This window comes from Nannospalax galili, unplaced genomic scaffold (genome assembly GCF_000622305.1).
Source record: "Nannospalax galili isolate Female #2095 unplaced genomic scaffold, S.galili_v1.0 scaffold978, whole genome shotgun sequence".
NCBI classification, from domain to species: domain Eukaryota; kingdom Metazoa; phylum Chordata; class Mammalia; order Rodentia; family Spalacidae; genus Nannospalax; species Nannospalax galili.
In genome coordinates this window covers 51970-62987 of record NW_008341878.1, presented here as the reverse complement: position 1 = coordinate 62987, position 11018 = coordinate 51970, and positions in this window count along the sequence as shown.

Genomic DNA, 11018 nt, shown 5'->3' with positions numbered 1-11018 from the left:
GGGGCCAGGAGAGGGAGATGGGGGATGGCATCCAAAGAGGAAGCTGGACCACTAGAGATGGAGAACGGGAGGTGGCATTTGCCCACATCCCCTGCTGGGCTGACAACCATGAGGGCACAGGGTGCAGATGGGGCGTAACAACAGTAGCTTTGTGTGAAGCAGCAGAAACAATCAGGATTTTCCTCAACTTCTCCCAAATTTTCTCCTCCAATGCTAACCACATTTAATTCTTTTATTATAGTAGTTCTGAAAGAAGGTTTTCTACCCAACAGCCAATAGTATTCAATAGATCTTTCTCTAGTCCTAACCTTAATTTTCCAATCTGTATAGTAAGATAATAGTCCTGCCCTCATGCACTGGTAAGAATGTTTGTGTGCCTGTGTGTGCCTGTGTCTGTCTGCCTGTGTCTGCCTGTGCTTGTGCCTGTCTGTGTCTGTGTCTGATTTGTTTTTTTTGCAACTTGAACTTTCTCCCCGAATGCTTCCCCAACATTTTGTTCTTTTGTGTTCTGTTCTGTTATCCCAGACTCTTGTGCTGGCTAGAATGCTCACTAGCACAGGCTTGGATTGATTCTAGACAAATGCTCTACCTCTGAGTCACAGCCCAGATCCTGGTGTGATTTTATCATTGGATACAGAATGCTTCTTAGTTTTTTTCAGGTACATTTATATTCGTCCCTCTTTTTTCTTGCTTGCTTACATTTTTGTTTAGAAAGATTTTCAGCATTTCTACTAAAATGTCAGGATAACCCAGGATCTTGTTGGAGATTGCTTCTTTTAAAGATTTATTTTTAATTATGTGTGTGTGTGTGTGTGTGTGTCTGTGCCCATTTCCACAGGTGCCAGAAGAGGGTGTCAGATCCCCCTGGAGCTGGAGTTGCAGGTGGTTATGAGATGCCCAATGTGGGTGCTGGGAACTGAACTTTGTTCCTCTGTGAGAGCAGTATGTGCTCTTAACTGCTGAGTTCTCTCTCCAGCCCTGGAAATTGCTTTGAAAAATGTTAATTTTTGTTTGTATAAAATGAATCATTTGTTGATTTTAATAACTTGATTGCAATCGTTAACTTATTCAGCTTCCCAATTGGAACCTAAATCAGTAAATCAAGTGACATTTTTGTTAACTCAGTCTTCACTTGAGGGCTTTCAAGTGGTTTAATTTCTTCTCCAGTGACTTGGGCTCTGTGGTGCCCACACCACAGACTCCACAGCTGCCCACCTTGAGTGTCAACTGGGGGTCCTATGGGCAACAAAGACTGAGGTTACCCAGAGAAGTTTGATCTGAGATGATAGTTCTCTCTCTCTCTCTCTCTCTCTCTCTCTCTCGTTTTCTCACTCCCCTCTCCCTTACCTCCCCCCGTCTTCCTCCTTTTCTTTCTCTCTTCCTCTCTCCCTATGATAATGTACTGAACACTTGAGTCATTTCTACTTTAGAGTTAGAATAACAACCTGTGGTGGTGACTGTAGCCATCTCCTTGTGAACCCCATGCACGCCTTTCTACCGAGCATACACCCTGGGGTACTATGCCTAGCTCAGAGGGAAAGCAAAGGTCTGGCTTGAATAGCTGCCACCAAGCAGTTTTCTAAAGCCCTTAAGCCCCATCATGTCACCTGTGAATCTGGTCCCCCCCCCGCCTCCGTCTTCAATCCCTCATTTCCTTGTGGTGGGGCCTGGCTGTGACTTCATTCTGCATCTCCCCGATGCTTGGATGATTGATTCAACTGCCTGTCAGCCATTTGCATTTCTTCTGTTGTGAAATATTTATTCAAGTCTTTGTCTGTTTTCAATGTTTTCGTCTTCTTGTTTAAAATCAAGGATGAGTCCGTTATCAGACTGTATTGTAAGCGCTTTCTCCCCAGTCTAGCTCACCTTTGACCTCTCTCTTTTATAGAACAAAGTTCTATATTTGTGTGTTTGTGTGTGCACACCTGTGTGTGAGGGTCATAGGTCAATATCAAGTTTCTTCCTCTGTTATATATCATCTATTTTTTTGAGACAGGGTCTCCCACTGTACCTGGAGCTCATTGACTGGCTACCATGGCCAGCCAACAAGTCCCAAGGACCCATCTGTCTCTGTCTCAGCACCAGGACTGTAGGCGCATGGCCCACACCCAGTTTTCACGTGGGAGCTCAGGTCCTCCTGTTTTTGCAGGAAGCACTTTACCCACTGAACCATCTTCCCACCCCCGAACAAAGTTCTTCATGTTAAAACGGCACCCTTCTCATCCCAAGATGATAAAAGGTCTACTGTGTTTTTAGAGTCTCAACACTGTGGGATTTTGGTGAAAGTACTGGCTGTCACCAGTTCTGTGTGGGTTGGTGTGACACCTCACATGCAGGCTGGTGACTTCTCACTTTGCCTTCTGTGAAATAAGGCCACACCCACTCTTCCTCATGTGGATCCTGAGGTCCCAGCAGTGCTGTTCAAGAGCCCCATACTTCACCACCCCAAGCTACAATGTGTCTTGGCTGAGCAGCAGATGATTCCTCCTGTGTGGGCTGTCCTGTTCTCTAGTCTTGTCCACCGGACTATCTGTGTCTGTCTGTCTCAGCTGCCACAGCTTTAGAGCCATTCTTAGCATTTGCTACTGTAAAGTGTGTGTGTGTGTGTGTGTGTGTGTGTGTGTGTGTGTGTGTATGCTGGTGCACATAATGTACACTGTATGTGGAAGCCAGAGAACAACCTCTGTTGTGCTATCCATCTGCCTTGGTTGGTTTGTTTTTGTTTTAAACATGCAGTCTCATGAAGCCCAGGATGGCTTCAAACTCCCTACATAGGTAAGCATGACCTACAACTTCTGACCCTTCTGCCTCCACTTCCTAAGTGCTGAGATTACAGGTGTGCCTAGTAATCCAGTTTATGCAGTGTTGGGGATCAAACCCAGAGCTTCATGTACGCTAAGCAGCACTCTACCAACTGAATTACCTCCTTTGTATCGCCCTGGTTTTTATGAGACAGGGCCTCTCATCTGCCTGGGTCTTGCTGAGTAGGCTATGCTGCCTGGCTGGTGAGTCCCAGGGACCTGCCTATCTCTGCCTCCTCAACTCTATGATTACAAACCCACACCACCATCCCTGACTTTATATATATATAAAACTCATATATATATATATGAGTTCTGGGACTTGAACTCAGGTCCTCATGCTCATGCAACAAACATTTTACCACCTGAGCTATCTCTCTGGCCCTCAGGTGCTGTAATGTCTCCAAAATGTCCCAGTAGCCCCAAGGCATCAGGAGGGACTTCTATGAGAGGAGAGATTCTCCACCCTGAATGTACATGCATTGTGACCCTCCAGAGAAGTTCTTCAAAGCCCCCTCCCAGACTTCAGTCAACCCTAGCTCAGTCTAGATCTCTAGAGGAATTTTCAAGATGTGAGCAGACAGGACTGTGGCCTCTGCCCATGCTGCAGATACACCTGAAGGCCAGCCAACAGTCAAGGCTGGTGGTCCCATCCTGGCAGGGGATGCAGAGATGGAAGCTAAGATAGGCTGTTCTAGAGATAGGTAGTTGACTGCTTGCAACTAAGAAACCAGAAGCCCAAAGGTGCATCTTTACTATCTATAGACATTTGATCATGCCCTCACTTCTTGTGGTCCACAAGACCTTTGACTGGCTACTGTTGCCCTGAGTTTTCAACTGGGGAACTCCTATTCATCCTTTAGAACCCAGCAAAAGGGTAGGCCATTTATGAAGCAGTCCTCAGTAGCCCAGGCATCTCCTCCATGCTTTAACTTCTCAGAATCACATCTACTCAGTCCTTCTAAGCCTGGTTTGTGTCTCTGTGTTCTCAAATGTTCCCCTCAAGTCACAGCTCATCCCTGAACAAGACTGCTGTGAGGCCAGTTCTTAGCCTTGACCAATGCTTCTGGGCCATCACAGAGCAATGCTCCCAGCTGAACAATCAGTTTCCTCTTTCCAGTCCCTGATGGACACCAGGGCCAAACCTATGGGCTGTGAGGCTTCCTGGTTATATAGGTAGTTAAGAGAGCCTCTTCAAATCTGGGTGACGGTCCCTGATAGGTGTTAGGAATGGCTCTGTCTGTCCCCAGCCATCTTACCTTCTTCATTGCTTTCCAACCACTCCCACCCAGTAAGGATCAACCTCATGGGCAGGGCAGGTAGCACCTCACCAAGATTTGGTACCCCACTTAGCCTGCAGCCTACCCGGGGGCCAAGTTCACCTGCTGAGGCCTCTGAGGGCTATCTGACTTTAGCTATTCCTGGTTCAGCCCAAGCTCAGTAGACCTCTCCTTGGGTGTCTCCTGTAGGAGTTTGTCCCAGAGCACAGAGAGTGTCTGGGGCAGGCGGGTGTGACCATAGGATTCACACAGGCCTCACCCTGTCATTAGCAAGCTGGGTGCTTTCCTCCCAAAGTCAGGGTGCAGACCCAGATTCTGGGTCAGCTCCCTCCTCACTGGCTCTTGGCATCCACCTCAGCAGCCCCTGCCAGGATGGGACCACCAGGCCTGGCCTTCTATCCAGGCACAGCCGTAGTGCTGGCAGAGGCCGTGGTTTAGTCCTGTCATGTGCTGTATCTGACCCCCACACGTATCCCCAGGAAGATCTTTCTCCCCGAGTGGGGCTGGCTTAAGGATCTTTCTGGTTTTGGGAGCTCAGAGTCCCATATCACCCACACCTTTGGGACTTGGGTCATGCCTGCATCAGTTCACAGTCAAATGGGGTTGGGGCATGAGTCATGGCTGCTTTTCTCCAAAAAACCCTTTACTGGGTTACCTGTTCCAAACAGCTTCAGGGATGAGAGTCATTTGCTAAAAGTGGAATCCCAAAGAAAACAGAATCAGCATGCCTGTCTCTTCTGGGGCCTCCAGGGAACTGTGGTCACAGTAGCTACTGGGAGACAGCACCACACGGGAAAGGATTCCTGGAGGAGTTTTCTTGGTACCACAGTTCATTAGCATGGGCAGAATTAGAAATTGTTCCATGGGCCTGCTGTTCTGTCCCAAGGCCTGGGGGTTTAGAAAGTCACGTCATCCACATGCCTCCATGTGAGAAAAGTGGGGGGAAAAGAATTTCATCTTATTTAATTAGAATGTAACTTCCAAGCTAATTTTGCTTCTTAAAATCAATCTGGGAAATGGAGATGATCCTAGGAGTTGTAACAAAACCCAACCGTGGTCTCAGAGTTCCAGCAAACACACCATAGAAACATGTGAAGTCATTTTCTTGAGCGATCCCAGACTTTGATTCACGTTTTTATTAACTGCTTGTCTCGTTGCTGGGACAAAATACCAGACGAAGCAACTTGAGTAAGGAAGGGTTACTTTGGTTCACAGTTTGAGGGTACAGCCTGTTGGGAAACCCTGCTGCTAGGATTGTAGTCCTCCATGTCCGGATAGCTCTAAGGGGCTTGGTGCCAAATGGAAGGACTCCCCTTCTCAGCAGGGGGCCTCCTGCTCTCTTCCTGATTTACCTGGAAAGTGCCACCAAGCACGGATGCCTGACCTTATTTGGAACATGACCTTTGGCATAGTTACCTGGAGTAAAAACTACCCCCAGGTTTTTTCTGTATGATAATCAGGCATTGCCTGGTAGTTGGACGATAGGAGCCCACCGCCACATGTAAATAAAGCATACTATGAGCACCTATCAGCTGAGGCTTTGGCTACTGCCTCCACACTATATTTTCCCCAGTTCTCCCACTGAATAAACGGAGCCGTTTCACTGAATCTAGAGCTGTCTCACTGAGTCTGGAGCTGTTTGCATCATTGAACCTGCCTCCCCCAAAGGGCTTTCTTCCGTCAGTGCTCACTGGCCGTCCTGACCCCGCTCGTCGCTTCTGCTCCCCTTGTCCTCGTGGACCGGTGGACCTGTGGCCAATGACCCGCGAGGAGAGGGAGAGACCCCACAACAGCCCAGCATGGGGGAGAGGGTGGCAGTGAGCATGAGGCAGCTGGTCACATCACATCTGCACTCAGGAAGCAGAGGGGGATGAATGCCAGTGCTCAGTCCACTTCCTCTTTTTCATTTAGTCTGGGACCCCAGTCCATGGGCTGGTGTTGCCCACATTTAGGGTGGGTCTTTCCACCTCAATTAACTTAATCTAAATAATCCCTCACAGACATGCGCAGAGACTTGTTTCTATAATGAGCCTAAGCCTCATCAAGTTAGCAATCACATTAACCATCACAATGTTTGAGTCCCGTTATCCCAATGGAAATAATATATGTGATTATATCTATTCTCTCTCCTCAGTCTGCTCCCCCCAGAAGACTCCAAGGGTGCTAAGCGATCAGAGCTGACAACTGGAATGAAAAATAGCAAAAGACAAAGTGAAGGGGAAAGAAAGACCCCAACAATACAGTCCTCAACCTTTTACATTAGGACAAAGGTGATTTGGAGGTTGATTTTCAATGTCAATACCATAGGTGGATCCGAGCGCAGATTCTCTCAATTTCCAGACGGTGATTGGGAAACTAAAGCATTGCAGAAGGTATGAAGACACTTTGTTAGGGTATCTCCCGCCCAGTGGGTGTAGTCTGCACATATCACACTGTGGCTAGCCTCCCATGGTAAGGAGGAGCCCTCTGGAAAAGTGGTGTGGCCACTGCTTCTGGAGCCCATTGCCTGACCCTTGGCCAGATGATTCTATTGGCCATACTCTGACAGTTCAGGAGGCCCCGGCAGTATAAATAGTAAAGTGAGTTGGGCAGGTCTGTTTGGCCCTGTGGATGGCACCTGGATGCACTGTGAGTATGCAACTCCTTCTGGGAAAGCCCAGAATATCTAGTCTATTCCTTGTGAGGTTGGCTCCAAGGATGGGGAGTGGAGAGTGCGGTGATACTGCCCAGCCTGGGTGTATTGAAAGAAAATCTGGAAGATTTCTAATGTGTATGTGATCCCTGGAAGAGTTTACTGGGCAGCTACAACAGAAGCTTGGTTTGTTTCCATGGACACCTACCTCTGGGACTTTTCTAGAGGAAAACACTGGTGTGGGTGTGGTTAGAGACATCTTGAGAGATGAGGCAGGCTTCTCATCTAGTGCCCACTTTGACCTCTAAGTGGTCCCAGTTGGCCTCTATACCTCCAGATGTTCCTGGGACAGAGGCAGTGTCTATCAACCTTCAAGTTTCTTTTGTATATAAATAATGTTTTTCTCTCTCTGTCTTTCTCTCTCTCTCTCTCTCTCTCTCTCTCTCTCTCTCTCTCTCTCTCTTTCCATCCTCCTGACTCAGCCTTCTGAGTGTGGGATTACAGGTGTGCCCTACACTCAGCACTCAAAAAGGATGAAAGCAAAGATCTACAGGGTAAATTATGCGAGGTGTGCTCCAGTCTGTGTTCATCAGGAAAGATTAAACATCTTACAATGAGCAAGAGTTCTCTTATGGGGCTTCTCTCACTCCAGCAGGTGGGAAAAGATGTGCTTTCCCATCATTTAGCTAGTTTGAAAAACAACTTTTGATATACCCATAGTGATTTTCTCTTAAAACAATTATCAGTCCCTTAAAGCAGGTAAACCCAAGAGCATACCCAGGATATCTCTTTGGTGACAGCCTTCTTTCTGGGTACCAAAGTGCATCTTTGGGAAGGGGTCCTTCCAATCACTCATCTCTGGGGAGAGAGCACTGAACAAATCCAAGTTCTGCACACTTTGTGAAATTCCAGAAGGATCCAAGGAAGGCCAGGACTTTCCTCTTAGGACTCATGGCCCTCAGGGCAGGAAAAGAAACATGGCTGGTATAGGCAGCCTGCACAGGGGACTCTGTGGTTGCCCGAAACTCAAGACATTAGAAGTAGGAGCTTGTCCAAAGCATCCAGATGCGTTTATCTCACTGACTTGAGAAGGCTAGCAGGCCAGCCAGCTTTGTCATGGAGGAGAGAGGCAGGGCAGTGTTAGGACAGGCAAGGATGGGGGAAGGGATCCCTGTTCTAAAGTGAAAGGTTCCAAATCCCTGCCCCAGGTATGGTCATTAGCTGTCCACATCTTCTGCTTGCTTGTGTCTTACCTCCCCAACCTGCTGATAACAACCAGGAATGAGGTTTGCAAAATCAGACACCACAGTTGGCCTTCTGTGAGTGTCTGCAGGCTCTACATCCACAGATTTGACCAAGCTTGGGTCAGTAAACATTTACAGGAACTATAGCATCTGTGGTGAATCTGTGCAGATTTCTTTTTTTCTTGTCAGTACAACAACTGCTTCCATAGAATTTACATTGTGTTCGGTATTGTCTGCCATGTTGAGATGATTTGAAATACACAAGAGGCAGTGTGGAGGCTGCATGCCAATGTCTGCCATTTTATACACAAGATTTGAGCATGCCCAGGTTTGGGTGTCTTTGGTGGGGGTTTTAGAACCAATACCACTTGGATACACAGACATACACACAGACACAGACACACAGACACACAGACACAGACACACAGACACACAGACACAGACACACAGACACACAGACACACACACACTTCAACTATCTCCCTTTGTAGCCCAGGCTGTGCTTGAATTTGCAATCCCCCTGATCACAAGTATACATCACTAAATGTTAAACTGACTGTGACATTTCCTTGTGGCTTCATCAGGGTGGGAGGAGGAAGCAGTGCCCATGATCTGCCTTCAAGCCTTCCAGTGAGGCTCACCACACGAGGCTTGAAGGCAGCTGTGTAACTCGTCCAGTGGGTTCTCCCCAGTTGGGGCCTGTCTCTAGGTTAGAAAGCCCGTGGATCAGTTAGAGGCAAATGTACTCTTAGGAAGAGGAACTTGTTTTCCCAAACCACGAATGGCCGAGAGTTGAGATCCTGATCCTAGCTGTGCCTCCCTCCCATACTCCACAGGCTTTGGTGTTTACCTTTCTTCTTTTCCTTGGTTTTGTTTTTAGATACGTAATTTATTTTGAGTAACAACCAAACACACGCTCAGATGCAGACAGATCCATAGAGACACACAGAGAACTATATACACATTCCAGACTACAACCCAACAAAGTGTTGCTCAACTCAAGAGAGCTAGCCCATCAATTTATTGGGAAATAACAGGTTGTTCTGCTATTTTAATTGCTGGAATAAAAAATTCAGCCTACTTAGGCATCACACCCATCTGACAAATTTGGGTCAGTTTAGGGCCTGTGGAGATGGATGGAAAGGCACAACATGGGGCTAGCACGGGCTGATTTGGAGGGAAAGGTCAAAGGTGGGGCCGGGCAGAGATGGACAGGAGGGGACGTTAGCGGCAGTGTCACAGGCTTGTAGAGGTGGGAGGAAGCTGAGGTGCGGCCAGCCTGTGGCTATGCCCTGAGGGGTGGTGGGGCAGCTGCTGGTCGATAACATCTTGTGGGGAAGAGATCAACTTGACCCCCTCCCCATTTAATAAATAGAGATGCTGGTGTCCTGAGGGTTAACAGACTTGCCATGTACCACTGAACACACATGTAGGTGGGGAAAGGCCATCGTTCAGACATGTGATTCCCTAGTCAGTCTTACTGTTTCAACATGGTAATGTAGAAGAGCCTTCTAGGGCTCAGCAGCCAAACTCTACAATGGAGCAGGAGTGAGGCAGTGTGAGCATCCGGAGGTATTCCTGGGTCAGAGCACCCCTCCATCAGCTACCTTCCCAGGCTGGCTTGGGGCTCTGTCCTGCCTGCCCCAACTCGTGCTCAGGTCCTGCCAGCTTGCTCACAGCCCTGCGTCTCAGTGGGTCAGCAGATTCTCCACTGAGAAGCTTCTGTCAGCTGTGTAGGTGACATGTTCTAACCTCTTTATGCCTCGGCATTGGGAAACCTCATAGGGCGGAGGTCCGCCCTGGGCAACTCGAGCTTCTATTTTGATCCAGGCCACCTGTGTCAACAGCCTGGCCCATGAAGTCCCGAGCTCGAGTCTTATTTTATTTAACTGAAACATCCTTAAGGCTCCTATCATTTCTCCCCTGTAATCTATTTACACCCAGCCCCTAGCTAGCACCTCTGTTCCTAGTTGGCTTATTTTTTTTTAAAGATTTAGTTTTACTTCTCATGTGTATTCTGCTTGCAGGAATGTATGTGTACCACACACCTGCCTGGTGCCTTCAGAGGCCAGAAGAGAGTGTCAGATCCCCTAGAACTAGAGTTATAGATGGTTGCTAGCCACCATGGGGGTGTAGAGAATAGAACCCAGGTCCTCTGTAAGAGTAGCAAGTGTCCTGAACCACAGAGCAATCTGTCCAGCCTATCAGTTATTTTTGATGTTTACCAAACTGTAGACCTGAGTGTGTAAGGTGCTCAGAGACACTATAGGCTCAGCTACAGGAATCCTTTGCAGACTGTCACCTAGCTATGAAGGCAGAGGCAGGAACCTGGAGCTCCTGACTGCTTTGAAGACCTGGCATTTAGAAGGCTTTGCATTTATCACTATTGTTTGGCTTGGGTACCTGCATGTGTGGCTTGCTAACATTGCAGGTTGACAGGGAGATGCCTACCCTCAGCTCTCAAAAGCCTGGTGTGCATCCTCTGGGCTTTGGCTTCATCTTCCTCACCTTCATAGGGCACATGGGTCAGTCCCTGCTGTCCACTCTCCTGCCCAGGACATCCAGAGAAGACAGGACATCACCAAAACATGCCAATAAACAGAGAATGAAATTCTAGTCCCTTAATGGTTCGCAGAGCCCTTGGGAGATGCCAAGGCTGAGAGGTCAGTGAAGGGACCAGCGGAGCTGGAGACAGACAGGCTTGGCCTTTTCTCTCCACTGATAGCACCTTTTCCCTTCCCTGGAAATGATATAGGGAAGGAGGCTTGCTGAAGACCAGCCTTCTCTTATGAAGGACACTCATCTCTTGTAGGCCATAGGATTTTCTACAAAGAGCTTGAGTTCTGAAAATTAGTCAAGGAAAACAAAGACAACTCAAACCAGCCAAACCTAAAATGGAAATGTACTGGCTATGATTTGTAAAAATGAAGGTAGCTGGGTACCAGGCAAAGCCGTTTCAAGGACTCCAAAGATGTCATTAGATGTGATTGTCCATCTCCACTTCTCTCCATCAATATGTGTGAGTCATGGCCAAGCTCACTGCACATTTAAATCGATCACT